Below are 18138 nucleotides of genomic sequence, written 5' to 3' on the forward strand. Positions count from 1 at the left end.
AAAAAACAAGCAAGACTACTTTAAATGATGTTAAGCTTAGATGATGTAGTAAATTGAGTTTCCATTTCTTTCTTCAGAGTCAGATTATCCTGTCTTTGAGTGTGTGTGTGTCCAAAACTGCTGACTCCTTGGCCTGCTGCTGCTGTTAACAAGGAAACTGAGAGAGAGAGAGAGAGGAAGACATTATCTGGTCGAGAAGCCTGGACATTCTAGGAGGATAGTTTCTGCTTCTCTCAGCTGCAGAGCAGACGAAAAGCTCAACAGTCGCCACATAAATCAGAAACCAACAAATCTCCAGTGCAACATTTATTAAGTCAAAGCGTAGTTCATCATATTATAAAATGAGAAAAAACTAGAAGTCTTAAGAACTTAAATATTCATCAGACAAACAGACTGGCTTCCTTGGACTGATGATTTGGCCAAGACATTTGTTTTCTTTCCTTAAGGAACAGAATACAGTTGACACATTTATTACAGTCATTTTGTCAAGAAGATCTTAACACTTTTTTTTTTACATTTTAAGAATATTTTAAGATGAACATATGTTTCTATGTTCTCATGCACAACAGATCTAAATACTCTATGTGCATATACTGTAGTTGTTGAAAGCTGTTGCCCGTTGAGACCACCTTAAAGTCATCCTCTAACTCTGCACTTCAAATTAGCTCTTTGAAAATGTTTCAGCTCATTGGTTTTACAGCCTGCAACTTCACTGTTCTGGTTGAATCTTTCTCGAGAATCCACCTTGTTTTCAAAAAGCCGTTTCCAAGGAAGCTCTGATAACCTTTTATATGCTAACGGCTCTGCCCCCAGCTGTGTCAATGATTTGCTTGTGAACAAAGTGGAGCATTTAGCAGTTTAAAAGGCAGATGCGTCCCTCAGGAGTTGTTGAAAAATCAGACCAGAACTGATAGAAGTGAGTCATGGGGTTACACCATATCAGCCATCACATTGTGACCACTGACAGGTAAAGTCAATAACCCTGATCGTTAAAATAATAATAACCATATGTATATAGACTTTCTTTTCAAGAACAAGTTACAAAGTGCTTTACAATTTAAACAAGGCAAAATAGTGAAAACAAATACTAAAACAAGTAAGAAACCAATAAATAAAGGAAACCAAACAGATAAGACCCGAACATCAATCAAACATAGATAAAAGTGAGTTTTAAGAAGACATTTTAAAAAGGACACTGCCTGCCTGACATCTCAAAGCAAGGAGTCCCTGAGCTGTGGGGCTCAAACTGCAAGGCTTGGTCACTTGTTGAGACCAGTCGAGTTTAAAGTTGAATATTTTCGGCTTCAAAAAAGTTGAAAATTTTCATGAAAAGAATTCTGCTTCAAAAAAGTTGAAATTTTTTGGCTTCAAAAAAAGTTGAAAATTTTCATGAAAAATTTTCGGCTTCAAAAAAGTTGAACATTTTCATTAGAATGGTCGTGCTGGAAGATCAAGGCAGCGGTCAGGCTCAAAGTGAGTTTGAAAATCCCAGATATAGGGTGAGGCCTGGCCATTTAAAGCTTTAAAAACAAACAAACCTCACAGGTAGCCAGCAAAGGGAAGCAAGGACAGCGTAATGTGGTCACGTCTCTTGGGAGGCGCTGAAAGCCTGGGAGCAGTGTTTTGAATTCTTTGCAGACTTTAGATGTTACGCTTGCTAATGCCAGAATCAAGAGCATTACAATAACAGAGTCCAGAAGAAATAAACACATGGTTTGATCCCCAGCTCCTGTAGTCCCATGTTGAAGTGTCCTTGGGCAAGACACTGAACCCCACAGCGTTTATGGTTTTGAGAGTGCAGAAAAGGATAACCTGTCCATGTGCTATTTGCAAAGTGTGAATAAGAGGCCCTTCCTGTTGTCAGGATGATGACCCAGTTTTGAAACCAAGAATGTACACATCTGTATTCAAAGCTTTTAACTCAAAGTCTTATTTGATGCTTACCATAGAAAAAAAACTGCGGAGATTGTAGAGCAAGATTCAAGTTGAAGGTTCAAGCTTTAAGACCACCTAAAGTGATATTTCACAAATATTTCCTTTCCTCATATCTTATTTAGATAGAACAGTAAAAGTTAATACAGAATGGACTGCTCTTACATTGTGCTAACTATTCATTCACTTCTGACATGCCTCACAAGGCACCATCAGGACTTGTCTTTGGGAGCAATTTGGTCAAAAATACTTTTACATGCAAAATGAAGAAGTATAGGATAGAAATGCAGATTTTACAATAAGTGGACAACCAACTTTATGAATACCATGTTGAAGCTACTGTGAGGAACTTTCAGTTTGCTTAGATTCTGGCAACCCCCTGTGGACAAAGCAATGCCTTAAACAACTAATCGTGCTGTCTTTTTACAGTAAATATATCACTCACTGTGAATCTTTGCAGTGGAAAATGAAAACAAAAGGCTGTTTCTGCAGCATGACGTAACTCACTCTGTCAGACACCAACCGCAGTGGCCATGGTTAAAAGTATTACACATAACCAAAAAGCAATTATCAATGTTCTTGTAGAAGTTTCAACCTTAGCTTGTCAGCCCAAAGTATAAGAACAATGTAACACTAACTGAGAACTGTTTATCCAGGAACACAGACAGATGACCTGAAATTCATGTCAGCATGTTATCCTTGATGTTCTGTCTATAGCTGGGGTCATTAAGTTCAGAGTTTGTATACTGCTGACAAAGACCATATGGGCACATTGTACATATTAACATTCTGTACACTTGAAGTAAAACTGAGAGGGAAGGAGAGGAGGAAAGTGTGAGATTAAAAGAGAGTTAATCCTGTTTGGACTAGCTGTCACTAAAAGTACCAAAAAGAGCAGTGTTTGTCTGAAAGTTAACTTCAACTCATATTATTTATTTTGGCAATATGGCTACACTGGTTTTCAGTTTGTCACTCCAGTGGGAGAAGAAGAGAAGTATTTGAAATATGTTGTAATCACAGATATTCCCATCAGACTGTAGAGAAGCAGGGTACTTAAAAGAGTTGATAAAAGGGACCAGGCTGGTTCTATCTGTCTGTCATCGTCTGGTGGACTGCCCGGGTCAGGGAGGAAGGAGACAGTGTGTAAACTATACACATATTGTTACATACAGTCCATGAGATGTAGTCGGATAGAACACAGGTCGGATTATCACTGCTGTGGACATTTTTTAAAGACTGATGACCATACAATTAGAGTCAAACAACATTAACTTCTTTCTTCAACAATGTCGACATCCTGCAGCTATAGAAGGTATAACTTATGAGAGAGTGCAGAAGTTGAAGCTGTAAACACTTTTCCTAAGAGAAGCCATCTGGACAGGGGGATTTTTAGGTCTCTGAAGCCGGGCAGTTTTTTAAGTGTTGGAGCTCAGTCCAGTGGAGTGGGAGGGATCCTGATGACATACACGACTGTTCATGATCCAACTGTCTATAAATCCATGACGACATACAGGACAGCGCCTACTTTTAATGACTCACAAACACGTTCTCTATTGTAAATATGCAGTACTTAGGATATCATATATACTGTATCAGACTCTTATACAGTAACTGCTAAGTTTTTAATGCCAGACCCCTTCTATCTCTGTTGCAGATTTCTCTGCAACCTGAATTTCCTATTGTGAGTGAGGCACTCAAACATGTTCTGTGGTAGAAAACAACATATTGTTACGTTCATTGGTGCTTATTTAGCGCTGTGTGTCAATTTGATTTGGTCCTGGAGCGTGTGGAACACATTAGCTCGTCTCTTGAGTCTCACCACTGTCTCTAAATCGAATCTAAAGACGCTGCCATAGGGATTACTGACTGAACACAGCTTGATAATGAACAAGTCCTGTGAACTGGGAGAGTGCATTCGAGTGGAAATTGGTGGTATGGGTTTCTAAGGGGTGCAATACCTCCATATTATTTTTTTCGATTGAGAATAAATACTTAAACTACACGTTTAATTGTCTTGATGTTATAGGAAAATGTTAATTCATTTTATCCTTTTCTCAGCCTGCACATACAGTGCAATGATGGTCTCACATGGACTTTGACAATTACAAATGCAGACCCCACTGACAGGATTGCACAAAAAGTTAAAGTAATGTATATTGTTAGTGTGTTATGTTAGACTATGACAGTTTTCTAAAACTTGGATTTTAAAATTGCTCTCTGTTTCACATTACATTGAATATGTTTAGTTATTTGTAACCAAAGGGTTACCACATTATTATTAAAAAAAATACTAAAATCAATGAATTTCTGTTCTCTATTGTATGTGGGCTGAAAGAATACAGTTTCATGTTTGTTTTCTCTCCACCACTCAGGATACATTTTCTGTTTATGGAATCATTTCAACACTTCCCCCTCTTCTTTTAAAAGTTCATGTACCAACTTTGAAAACATTTTATAAATAATTTATTTGCATCTTTTAATCAATTTTTGCATATAAAATAAAATAAAAACAAACTGAAAAAAACTGAACTGTGGTTATTCAAATATATTGTTGTAAACAGGAGTAACAAATCTAATCTTTGAATTTAAAAAAATTAGAAAATAAAATCCAAATATCTTTCTGTTTTTATATTACCTCCCGTGTGGTGACCGTATACTTACTTACATTTTGACCAGTGACAGAGTCCATCCATTAAACATCAGTTAACTAACCAGTAAAACACATTTAAAGTAAAATTAAGAGTAATCAATATTTAAAACTTTTGTCTTATTTATAATATAATAATAGTAAAAAGTATAAATGTGAGGAATTGTACCACTTTTTTACCCCAATCTGGAGGTTGTATCCTCCGGGATACAAATATTTAATTCCTGATTATCAAAGTTGTGAAAATCTAATCAATTGTTTTTCATCAAGAACTTATAAAATGTGGCGTGTTCTTATATATTTTTTGATCCTACATCTTAAGGTTTAATGATCCATAGTATCAAAAAGTACCAAAGCTTAAAAAAAACCTTCAGATCTTCAGTCATATTTTTAAACCAAAGCCGATACAAGAGAAAGAGGGTGAGCAATGTCTGAATTGCAAAAATTTTTTGTAACAAAATGTTTCTGACTTAACTGCAAATGACACAGTGTGCAGGAGTTTGTTTAGATTTTTGGGTAATTGAAAGCAAGAAATTACCCAATATGGTACCTAGAACTTCTTAACAACATAAAAAAGGGGAAAACCACTGCGTTGTGTTTTGGTGGCTCTGGATTTGATGTGATGCATGCATGAAGGATTCTGTTAGCAATTTTGTAAATGTGTTTGTAAATTTTGTAAGCCAATACCACAGAAAATGTTTGTCAAAAGTCTTTATTTTCCAAAAAAAAAGATGTTTTATCCATATTGCCCTTCCCTACAGTATGCTTTAACTACCAGAAAAACTAAGGCTTTTAGTAGCAGGGATCAAGAAGAAGCTTTTGAAAGCGCAGGCCCAGACAGAGGATTTTCAGCTCTCAGATATCACATGATAAAACATAATTTGCTGATTAAAGATGAGCTGGATACAATAAAACACCGGACAGGAAACTTGCTTGAAGCAGGAATGCAGAACAGATTTTACATTCTCTCTTCAACATCATCTGAACTGCTACTGAGTCACTGGGACACCAAGAATGACTTTATCTGACCTCTAGTCCCTTTGTTACAAGCACAACTATTCCTATACTCACACGTGTTTATCAACTTCATCCATGTACCTGAAGTAGAGAAGAATCTTTGGAAATGGTTAATGAATTTAATGGACTTGAGCTTGTATAGCGATTTTCTAGTCTTCTGACAACTGAAAGCTCTTTTACACCGCACGTCACACCTACACATTCACACACTGATGGTAGAGGCTGCTTTGTAAAGTGACCATCAGAAGGAGACATCGGACATGTTGCTGCAGGAGCTGGGAATCGAACCCCCGACCTTCCAGATGAGAGACGACCGACTCTCCCTTCTGAGCCACAGCTGGTAAGTATCTTAAATGCGTCTTGACATGGCTAAGAGAAAAAGCCACAAGTTTGCATTAGGCTGCACAATTAATCACAATTTCATTGTTATCGCAATAAGAGTCTGTATTTATCCCGATAAAAAAGCATAATAATTGTATGTAAACAAGCAATGCTTTCTCAGTGTATGTGCACATTCTACCCATTTGATGGAGGGTTGGTATAATGACCATGCTTTCACACCCTTTTGATGCAGTCAAATAAAGCTTAAGCTAGCGATCTGCTTCCTTCAGGGTAATTGATGCTCGTTTAGTGATGTAAAGAAAATGCTTGTTGAGTTTCTTTTTTAATTCAGAGGGACCATGATGTTCACACATGGACATTTAACAAACATGAAGAAGGGCATAGACAGAGAAACTGTGAGTAATGGCTTTAGTGTGCACTTTTAAGTTTTTGGTTATTTATGAAAAATGTATTTACTAGGATAAACCCCTTGAGATGTACCATCTCTTTTTCAATGGGTCAACATGACATCAAAATGTAACCAAAAAAGAAGCGACAACCAAGGACAACTCTTTTTCTAATCTAATCTAACTCTATGGTTCTTAGTTGTCCCTTACAGTATAAGCAGTGATACGGTGAGAAAGGTCAGATTTAGATGCATTTTAAAACAAACATTGAGAGTAAAACAGTAACCAGATCGATATAAAAGATTGAGATCAATAATGACTTCACATAAGACTCAATCAATAAACAGTACATACAATGTTATTGCACATGGTAATGTTCCTAATATCGTGCAAGCCCACACCTGCATTATGTCATTAAGGTTTTGCACACTACATGAACAACTCTCTAAACACAAGTGAAAGTTCAAACTATAAGAACACAAAGACGCATCAAGGTGACTCCATTGCATTTTTAACGTTAGATTTGGAGCTCAGAGTACTTTTTTTTTTCATCATCAATTTGAATATACAGTCAAGCTCAGTTCAAAGGTCACTGTGCAAATTCCATTAAATAATTAGATGAAAATTACATCGATATATCTTCTAAGGTCTTCAAGTTAAGTATTAAGCGAAGTATAAAGTAAACTCACAAAAAGACAAATACAGGAAGGCACTGATTTATATCTACATCAGTCTGCCTACATGACTCCAGACAACACAACAACACGGCCAGAAGCCTCTTAATCCTGAAGAATTCAGGTCCAAACAGCAGCACAGAGTCTGTCTCTGATTGAATCTAGCAGTATCAGACACTGCTTTGTCAACAACAATCAGCCGATGGATAAAACTTCTTATGTGATAACACAGTCCTTGCGATGCATGCCTCCACACACACGCACACACGAACACACACACACAACATGCCCTAACAACACCGCAAAAAGTTGAGAATGCAGCCCAGCTCTTGAGTTAAAGGAAACTACAGCTTTCAACAGTCTGCTGGTAGGAAGAAACACAATAAGAAGAGGACAATAACATGAGTCTGTGCTGGTGAGATAGTTATCTCACAGGGACAGAGGAGTTCCCCTCCTCAATCAGAGCAGTACTCCAATCCAACCGCATCAATGTTATACAAGGAGAGTGATGAAAAATAATTTAAAAGGAGTGAAAATGTCACATGTGCTCACCTTTTTAAGCCAAGAAAAGTGCCGGTAGAAGTCAATGGGAGTCTCCATGCTCCCAGCCCATTGCTGCCCTGCCTCTCTCTGTGTTTCTGACTCACTCACACCCTGTGCATGTGAGGATGTGTGAGCACGACCCAAACACCGGGCAAAGTGAGAGTCTTTGGTTTGCAGACTGCTGTAGCATGTGAGCACTGTAATGAAAGTCTGAGTGTGATTGTGTGTGTGTGTGTGTGTGTGTGTGTGTGTGTGTGACTGCGATGGTAACAGCTGTGGAGGAGGGCGTTTTACGATCCCTGCCTTCTAAGTTAGACAACTCCCCCTGGATTGTCCCCCCTCCTCCTACAGTACTCCTCTCCTTCCTTTTCTGTCGCTACTTTGTACTTTTTCTTCTCCTACTCTTTCCCCTCTTTATGTTTCCTCACTTTCACCCTCTTTTTTTTCCCACTCAGACACTATCTTGTTTCTCTGTACCTCCTCTCTCTCTCTGTGTTCTGAGTTGAGTTGTTACATTCTTTTCTCTCATTCTCCTCTTTTAACTCCTATCACTTCTCTCTTTTCTCAACTCTCTCACTCCCTCTCTTCTTTACTTCTCAGTTGCTCCCCCTCTTTTCTTCTCTCTTCTCGCTATGGCCGGTCTGACAGCCAAATGGCCGAGCCCAGAAAAGAGGTGGGTGGTGGGAGGTTTCTCTTCTTTCTCTGTCATCTGTTTATGTCTGAGTCTTGGCCTGTGTTCTCTCTTACTCGCTCTCTCACACACACACACACACACACACACACACACACACACACACACACACACACACACACACACACACACACACACACACACACACACATACACACACACAAAGCAGCAACAGGCTGTAATGTCAGCACAAACACAAAACCAGTCCAGATCTCTACTCCTCGCCTGTACTCTACTTTAATTAACTATAGCGCATGAGACTTCACATTTGCTCACACTGATGTCTGAATGGCAGTCATTCACACAAGCACAAACTCCATGTGGAATATTGTAACTGCTTGCTATGAGCTACTCTTCAAATAAGAAAACATTTCCCTGCACTGTAAGAGTGTGCGTCTATGTGTGCATTTTGTGTTGGACTCTCTGTAACATACATCAACTCGTCATGTGATCAAGGGTAAATGAAGGGCAGCACATGGATCAAGGTCAACGTGAACCTATATATGTACATGTCTACTTAAAGCACTGAGTTTGTACTTTTATACCTGGATGTGGGATTGAAAAGCAAAAAATGATATCTGTCCTCTGTAGTGTAAAAAACAAGAATCTCCAAACAGATTGTTTAACTAGAGGAACACATGCAACAGATTATTTGGGATGTATTGTGAGATCATTACTCTCGCTATGATCCTTAGCATGAAGAAAAACATGTATGAGGTAAACATCTCTACTTCAATATGATTTTACTCCAAAGAAGGCCAACGTGTGGATTATTGCTCTTCAGTTGAAGTAAAGAAAGATGATCTTTTCAGACATCCGTTAGAAATAACGCACTTAAAGGCGAACAGGCTGCTTAAATGTGGCGAGGGATTCACTTCATTTTCTTCATGTTCCTCCTCAACATTGCTTTGGCTTTTATCTGGGTTAACTTTTGGCCTGACTCGTCCATCTTCTTCTTCTTCTTCGGTTCTGTGCTACTGACCGTCATGTGGTGCGCGTGAGCCAATTATTACAACCAAACTGGCAAATTTCACACAATTGACTTAACGCTTACATCTACTTTTGTTCCTTTATTTATAATGAGTAAATAATGCTATTTAAAATGAAAATGAAGTATGTTTTCCCCACAACAGAAATAAATACTTGTTTGAAAAACTACTCAAAAAGTGCAAGTACACAAAAAGCTTCTTAATTAAAGTAATTATGAGTAAATGTTATTTCCACTCCTGGTAGTAAGTCACCTTTTAACATGCTTATTAAACCAATTAAGACATTTTATTCAACGTCTGCAAGTCACTGAAATCTCAGCTAATCTATAAAATATCTACTAGAAATATATATCTTGTATTGAAATGTATTTTTTTAACATACATTGAATAACTATGTTTATATAAACAACTGATCAAATAATCACAGGATATGTGAATGAGATGCCTCAAAGTGATCAGTGATTGCAGTTTCCCTTGATTCTTTTAATCTGAATCTGAATATGAGAAATACCTGCACAGCTTTAGCTTTGAAGACTGAAAAAAGTTGAGTTACTGTAAATAAAGTAAGTGTTAAATATTCATGAATTTTGTAGCTTAGAACCAGATATTTCTCTCATAAGCTGTTTGAAACACATACAGTTATAAGGCTTTTATTTTGCTCATTCAAGGCCTCTAAAGATATATTTAAACTACATTTGTGCTGTACATGTGTGTGTGTGTGTGTTGATGTTTGTTGGAGTTTTGTTGTGCTGTATCATTGAACTTTGTCTTTTTGAAAAAGACAATAAATACAGTTTAAAAAAAGAAGATATATTTACATGAAAAATGTTGCCAATATTTGTAAGATTTAAAAGCGCCTCACATGGCAGACCCTTCAGTGTAGCTTGTTTCCATAAAAACGTCCTTCTTTTCTGTTTCTAAACTTCTCTTTTACTAGTTTTGAGAAAACTCTGAACCTTAAAATGGTCAGTTAGAAATAAAAGATAATTATATGAAGATGCACTCACGACTCAGCAGTAATGAGAACAACTTCCTGCCAGTGTTACACTAATGATGCTTCCTGTGTTTACATGTGCGTGTCTGTGACTGTGAGTCTTTTTCAAAACGGAGTATCCCTGGAGAGAAGCCCACAGGGTGAAGACTAATTCCTCTAGGTCAGCAGGGAGGAGCAGGAAGAAGGAGAAGGTGGACAAGAAGAGGAAAAGTGGGAGCAGCCAACCTTACATATAAACTTCCTTGATAGTCTGCCAGGCTTTTGTACATCTGCTACAGAAATCACGGACCACATGAAAAGATTTCACAGGCACTGAAAGAAAAAGATCTTTGAAAACTGGATAAAATACAGGACCGTGTCTCAGTTGGGAAACGACACAGTTGAGATTTTCCAAACTCCCTGATCAATCCTCATACACTTACATTAATAGTAAACTTAAGCTCTGAAGATGTCTTTTATTTTCCCTCACCATAACCATGCATTATTTACCATTTCCATTACCTAAAAGCCCCTGCAAGGTATTTTTAACTGGTTATGAAACAGACTGAAATTGACACTGATGCCTCTATATAGCACACAAAAGCAAATAAGACCATCATCGACTAGATTCATTTGTTCAATTTAGTCATTGTTAATGCCTGTAATTGCTGTCACTGGGTCAGTATCAGACTAGGCACTTTAGGTGTTTTGCAGAAAACACGACTTGTACATGTACAGAACATGATAAGCACTTAGGTAAGACGTACCACCAGGGTGGAAAAAACTCTAAGCCAACATTTAACCTAACATTATACTACCAGTATGCAGATTAAGCCAGATTCACCAGTTTGGTCAAAAACCATGAAAAAGAGAGAGTTTCAAAGTGCTCATTCCATGAAACACAGTGCTTATTTATATATTCTGAAAGGATAACACTGTTAGACACACAAGTGTAGTGCATGTACAAAATGACTCACTGACGTCCAATTATCCCCCCAATGGTAAGGCGTATAACTGTTCATAACGAGCCAACCTGAAGACGCTCCTTAGACCTGAGTCTTCCACAATGCTGCAGTCTGTTGCCGCCCATTTAGAAAGCGCTGTAATTAACTTCTTCAATTTAGTTTTATGCACAGGTCTGTGGCAATTGGCACACTTCATAAATGGCGCTCTGGTGATGTGGACGTCCGAGTACTCCTGTAAAGCTGCATATTACTTTAGAACTTAGAATTTAGAACTGGGGCCTCTGGGAATTTATTAAAGTGGAAGGAGCCTTTAAAAAGTGATGTCATTAATGTTTCTATCACTGCAGCAGGAGGACTCTGCTATGGCTTAACTGCAGCGTGCCCCAGTTACAGAGGCTGTAGTCCTTGAAGCGGGCGGGTTCAAATCCGACCTGTGGTTCCTTTCCAGCACGTTTTTCCCCACACTCTCTCTCTGATCTCCGACTCTATCCAATGCCCTATCTTAAAAATAAAAGCATAAAAAGCCCAAAAATATTTATAAAAAGAGAGAAAATAATTTGTTAATTTCTGAAATTAACTGCATCATGATTAACGCGTCAACGCTGACCGCCCCACCTTTATCATCAAAGAAAAAGTTCAGAGGTTTTGGTTATGTATTTGAAAATTCCACTACATTTGAAATGTTGCTTTAAGGAGAAAAAACATGAGCACTGAATGGCCTCACTTTAAAATATTCAGCAGGTTTAAAATTAAAATAAAGTTTGAAGAGTGTATCCCTTCTTTTCTTACTTCTACATTTCCTTCATCTGTTCCATTAATAAATTCAACATACTGCATCTTTATGACTGCAGCACAAAAGAACTGAACTTGGGGAGACAAACCTGGACATGATGGTGGAGGAAGTGAGGAGTAAATAACAGAGGGGTAAGAGAGAGAAAATCCAGATAAACGTAGAGATGGGGGGAGGGGAGGGTTTCTCTCTTGGCAACTAAAAGTGTGCAACATGTGAGACATCTGCTGTTGAAACAATGAAGGAGCTCTAAAAGCTGCTGAAATGGATCCAACATTCACTTTCCCTTTTCAGCTTTAACGGTCAGAGTACATGAGTAAAACACCGCCTGAGCAGAAAACAGCAGCCTCTGCAGGACAACACTCAGATACAGCAACCACAAGTGGATGAGTAGAAAACAAACATCTCAACAATGGGTTTGCAAACAATAAATAAACCTTCTGACTAAGTAATGTCTTTCACTTTGATTGTTCTTTTCAATCTTACCTTAACAGTCCTGAGCTATGCATTCCTCCTGCCAGAGCCTTGTGTGTCCACTGCTGCACTAAGTACCCCATTTAAAAACAGACTCAAGTCAAGAGGATGTCCAAACATGCAGACAAGCCGTATGAAGTGAAAGATATGAGAAAGAAAGAGGTAAAATAGTAAACAGAAAAGTAAGAGAGTCTGATCGGATATGCAGGACAGACAGAGGGTGTGAGGGAACGAGTTCAGCACAGGAAGTTGATTATAGTCCAGTTGTAATGGTGTCTCTGGAGGAAACCTTTGGAACCTGTCCCAAACCCCTTCTGTTGTTTTCTTCCCTCCTTACCCTGCTAAGAGGAACACTGCATGCAACAGGCTTCATGTCATACAACAAGGATGGCAATGAATACACGATGTGTCGACTGATCCAATTTCTTCAAAGTTTTGTGTGTAAAGAACTTTGTTTTTAGTTCATGATCAAATTAACGATATACCATTTCAGTATAATAATAACAACAGGCATGTTTGCAGCTCTGCACAAGTGGCACATTAAGATCCTTTGCATGAAGCCCCTGTAGCTACAATCAAGCTGGATTACCAACAGGGCAACTAATACAACGCCTAGAAGAGCTATTACCCATGCAGACCTGCTGCTCCCCATGAGCATCATTGTCTAAATGCAAGCACAAAAAAACACTGATCGCACAGAATGTCTCCTAATACGAAGTAAACAGGCCTCTAATGAGGCTCATTGGAGAGAAGCAGATTGAGAAAACTACAGAAAGCAAGCTAAGTTATTTTTCCTATTCTATGTGAATAACATGCAATGGTGATGTTATTTAAATATCTGAATGAATTAAATATGGACTAAACCTGTTATATATTTGTTGTTGAGTACTTACATTACCTGAAATATTTTAAACACTTCTCAATACCAGAGAAATCTTTGATTTTATTGTTGCAACGGGACGCGTCTTGTCCCTTGTCTTTGGGGGCCGCCATGACGGACATGTTTATCGTTTAACTTATTTTGTTTGTCATTATTTATTTATTTTTTGTTTTGTCTTTTTTTATATTATTTTTTTACACAGCACAATAAATAAATAAATAAAGAAGCTGTTGAGAGACAACCTGCTTCCTGAGGTCATCTTCACAGTGATATGCAATGCCAGCGCAGCACAGAATAACATTTCTGTAGCACAGCAGCTAAATTCCTCTCCTCTCCCTCTGACCCCCCCTGCTGACCCCGCTGATCCTGTTTCTGAAGAAAACACTGACGATAGATTGTGATAACAGAGAAGTGCTTTAGATCTCTTTCTTCAATGCAAAAATCACTTAGTGTTTCATATTCCTCTTACAAGCTTGTTTGTCACTGCTACTCTGTGAGCCTTGTCTTTATCTCCAGATTAAAATCAGTAAATGAAGACTTGTAAAAACAAGAGTAGTATGTCTTTGACCAACTTTGTGCTTTATGATTAAATATCTCAAGTCACAAAAGCCCGGTGTGCAATCTGTAATCTGGAGACGACGATTGGCATGAAAATTGAAGAGAAACAAATGAATAAGATATTTCAATAGTATATAAAAATAACATATTTTTGTTTTTGATGCTTGACCATCACTCCTCAGTAACTAGCCTTGTCTTACCATTACTGAATGAACAGATGGACCCACTCCGCCTTGTCTAATTTGTTAGGAATCACTCTAAACCTTGAAATGTGAGTTAAAAGAAAAACACATTACACCATAAACTGAAAGAAATCCCATCTGAAAGAAGCCTTTCAACATCAAACAGCTGGTTCTTTTGGTCAGTATGTTGCATGTTTGCCTCATTTTCTCCATCAACTTCCAGAACATCACAATTAATACACTGAACTCACTCGTGCAACACCAAGAGTTACATTCTGTTCAGAGTGCTGGTGAACACTCCTGTTATTCACAGAGACATGTTTACTGAGAACACGGTGCAATATCGTACCCAGCTGTGTGATTTCTAAGGATAGTGAAAGTTTTAACACAAATTAAAATTGATCAGATCTACACATCTCTGGCAAATGACATTTCAATATGTGAACATGTTACAGCAAACCCTTTGTGCATGCACTCATTTCAAGGCTTAAAATGTGATTTTTCACACTTAAATGTAATATAAATCAAGTATATCCTCTGAAAATAACTCTGTGAGTCATGACTGTCTACAATGGGTGTAACACCCGAGTCCCACTGTCTGTGATGTTTTCAGAGTTTTCAGAGTCCTATCTTCAGTTTGTTTACATCGCCTGGACGACAGCTGACTCCTCCCCTCACGTATAAAAGTTGTTTAATTGAGGGACTAGAGAAAAGAAGCCTTCGCTCCGGTCACTGAGGCTAATGCAGCTATCGTTAGCAACCGACTCGGCTGCCTCCCATCTTCTACTTTCCGCCTCCACCCAGTCATCCTCTACAGTTCGTCTGGACATCCTTCACTCGGCACCACTTCAACCCCACTGACTGCTATGCTGTGGACCACCGTGACATGCCTGTTACTCTGGTTGACAAGCCTGCGGCTACCGGCTACCAACTCCAGGATTAGCGAACAAACATCCCCGGCTTGCATGGCAGTGAAGTACTCCGTCTCACAACTGCTCAAACTCAACAATAACTCCACTCCTGCATGCATCTCCACCATCAAAACCTTTGGACTACTACGACGACCCAGATACATCCACAGAAGCTCCCGGCACAAGTTTGTTTACTGGTCTAGCCAGCATGGCCACTCCATCCCATCACTCTGGTCAGCTGAGCGGACTGACACACCCCCACTACGTCATCATCACAACAACGAGCAGACACGCTCTCCCTATCTACGAGTCCTGCCTCAAGCTACCCTGGACATTAACACCATGCAAAACCAGATGAAATTCACTCTGTTTAACACCTGGTCTCTTAACAACAAAAGTGACATTCTCAATGAATTCATACTGGACAATAAACTGGACTTCCTCTGTCTCACTGAAACTTGGCAACAGCCCCTGGATTATCTCTCACTCAACCTGACCACACCTAATGGATACACATACATAGACAGACCACGCACTGCGGGCCGAGGTGGCGGCATTGCAGTCATACACAGACAGGACATAAAAACTAGCCTCATCTCCCTTCCTCCTGCTCCCTCATTTGATTCACTTGCTTTTAAACACTCTGGCACCACACAGCTGGTCATGGCTGTTGTCTACCGCCCTCCCAAGCCTAACCCATCATTCCTCTCTGACTTCTCTCATTTCCTGACCTAGCTTTGTGGTCTCTCTCCCTCCATCCTCCTCCTTGGTGATTTTAACATACACTTGGACTCCACAAACTCAACAATAACCACTGAATTCATCGAAATACTGAACTGCTTCAACTTAACTCAACATGTCAACTTCCCCACCCACAACTGCGGTCACATCCTGGATCTAGTCTGTTCCACTGGTCTCTCCATAAATCACCTCTCAGGCATGGATCTTACCATCTCCGACCACCTAGCTATTACCATAAACATTGACATTCCCACCCCCCTGCCAAAACAAAAACGCTCAATCCACTTCCGCAAACTCAACACTGTCTCTCCTTCCGCTCTATCATCTGCCCTCATGGACAAAATGTCTGCCTTCCCTCCCCGTGATGCTTGACCTCACTGCTCCCTCTGACCTCACCGACTACTACAACCACACTCTCTCCTCCTGCCTCGACCAACTCGCACCAATTAAAACCAAAACAATCTCCTTCACCCACTCTGCTCCCTAGTTCACTCCAGACCTCCGTCACATGAAAACCCATGCCCGTCAACTGGAAAGACTCCGCAACAAAATCGGACTCACTGTACACGCCCAAGCCTACAAAGATCACCTCCAACAATACAAAGATGCCCTCTCCCATGCCCGATCCACCTACTTCTCCCATCTCATACAATCTGGCTCCAGGAGCCCCAAATCACTATTCTCCACCATCAACAAACTCCTCAACCCTTTGGACAACGGTTCCCAATCCTTCACAGCAGACGAAGCACCTCCTTCCTGTCATTCTTCCAAACAAAAATAGACACCATCTACAACAACCTGGCACCTCTTTTACCTGTCCCGCCTTCTTTCCCTTCCCCCACCTTAACCTCTCAGCAACTGTCCCAGTTCTCCCCTGTCTCCCCTGCAGAGCTCTCCGACCTCATCACGGGAATGAAAACCTCCACCTGCCTTCTGGACCCCATCCCCACCAGTCTTGCCTGCCTTCCCACCCTATCCCCACTCATCATCTCAACAGTTAACTCCTCCCTCTCCACTGGGGCTGTTCCACTATCCCTCAAACTTGCTGCTGTCACCCCCATTTAAAAAAAACCTGGACTCAATCCCGACATCCCAAACAACTACAGACCCATCTCCAACCTCCCCTTCCTCTCAAAACTTCTGGAACGTGCTGTTGCTTATCAACTCAAAATCCACCTCTCTGCCAATGACCTCTATGAATCATTCAAATCTGGTTTCCGTTCCCACCACAGCACCGAAACAGCTCTCCTCAAGATCACCAATGGCCTTCTCCTCTCCTCTGATGCCGGAAACCTCAACATCCTCATCCTACTGGACCTAAGCGCAGCTTTTGACACCATCAACCATTCCATCCTTCTCTCCCACCTTGAAACCACCTTCAACATCACCGGCACTGCACTCTCCTGGCTCAAATCATACCTCTCTGACAGATACCAGTTCATCAGCATCAACCACTGCAAATCCCCCACTGCTCCTCTCTCCCAAGGTGTTCCCCAAGGTTCTGTACTAGGTCCCCTCCTCTTCATCATGTACATGCTCCCCCTTGGTCACATCATCCGCCGCCATGGACTCCAGTTTCACTGCTTTGCCGACGACATCCAGCTCCACATCGCCACCAAAGTCATCACTCCTGCCACTCACTCAATCCTCACTGACTGCATCACAGAAATAAAATCCTGGCTTCAAACCAACTTTCTCAAACTCAACTGCGACAAATCAGAAGTCATTATCATCGGCCCCAAATCCCTCATCAAATCCACCAACAACTTCTCCCTAACCATCGATGGCTCCACAGTGCTCCCTTCCCCCCACATCCGTAACCTTGGTGTCATCTTGGACCAAACCCTCTCCTACGACAAACACATTAAACAAATCACCAAAACAACCTTTTTCCACCTCGTCGCGTCTCCGCCCATCACTCTCATTCTCAGCTGCTGAGACCCTCACCCACGCATTCATCACCTCCAGATTAGACTATTGCAACAGTCTCCTCTATGGTTCACCATCCAAATCACTCAAGAAACTTCAATACATTCAAAACTCCGCTGCTCGTCTCCTCACACACTCCCGCACCTGAGATCACATCACCCCTGTCCTTCATGACCTCCACTGGCTCCCCATCCCCCAGCGTATCCACTTCAAACTCCTCATCCTCACCTACAAAGCCCTCCACAACCTGGCTCCCCTCTACCTGTCTGAGCTCCTCCACCGACACACTCCCACCCGCACTCTCAGGTCTGTGGATGCAAACCTCCTGTCCCCCCCCCCCCTGCAGGACCAACCTTCGGTCCTGGGGGGACAGGGCCTTCTCCATTGCAGCTCTCACCCTCTGGAACTCTCTCCCTAAAAACATCAGAGACTCCCCCACACTCACTTCCTACAAGAAATCCCTAAAAACTCATCTTTTCATCACCGCCTACAACCACTGACTCTCATCCTCTTC

At 40.4% G+C, this 18138-nt stretch overlaps 1 protein-coding gene across 1 annotated transcript in view; it reads right to left on the reverse strand.

Annotated features, from left to right (window-relative positions):
- Positions 1-18138, reverse strand: part of ppfibp2b (PPFIA binding protein 2b) — an 88103-nt gene that overhangs the window by 39108 nt on the left and 30857 nt on the right. The gene's annotated exons all lie outside the window — the stretch shown is intronic.

This window comes from Labrus mixtus, chromosome 4, assembly GCF_963584025.1.
Source record: "Labrus mixtus chromosome 4, fLabMix1.1, whole genome shotgun sequence".
In the NCBI taxonomy this organism is placed as follows: Eukaryota; Metazoa; Chordata; class Actinopteri; order Labriformes; family Labridae; genus Labrus; species Labrus mixtus.